We start from the raw sequence: 590 nt of genomic DNA on the forward strand, positions 1-590 counted from the left end.
AAGTCGACTTAATGCTCTCAGATGTGGCCTGCTGCTTTGTTTACAAGTTGTCAGTCAGGTCCATCCATCAGGACAGCAAAGTTGTCACACCCCTATGAGTTCGGTAGGGCAGGGGTTAGAGGTCTGAGACTCACAGAATATCATAGCTCAAAAGGACTAGTTATCTTATTTTAAAGAAAAAAGCCCATAGACAGGAAATTAATTTGGCCAAGATCACACCACTAGCAGCCAGAACTAGACAGAGCTCTGGGGCCCTGATCATGAGTCTGGAGCTTTTTTCTGTCGCATCCATTCTCTTTGTTGTCCTAGCATTTCCTCCAATCCCCCTTCACCACTGTCCACTGCTTCCTTTAGCGCTGATTTATCTCTGCCACAGATGCATCCTGGATTATCTGGGAAGCCCCATGTAAAGAGGAGAGACCAGTCTGGGAGATAGGACACCCACAGGAAACAGGCCGGAGCTCATACTTATGGCCCCAAAAGGTAAAGTGGCAAGAGTACGTCTACAAATTTGAGTTCCTAAGTGAGTTATAAGAGGAGGCTGGGGAAAGACAGGGAGCTGGGCTTAGTTTAGTGAGTCTGGTTCAAAG

Source organism: Trichechus manatus, unplaced genomic scaffold (assembly GCF_000243295.1).
Source record: "Trichechus manatus latirostris isolate Lorelei unplaced genomic scaffold, TriManLat1.0 scaffold00027, whole genome shotgun sequence".
NCBI classification, from domain to species: domain Eukaryota; kingdom Metazoa; phylum Chordata; class Mammalia; order Sirenia; family Trichechidae; genus Trichechus; species Trichechus manatus.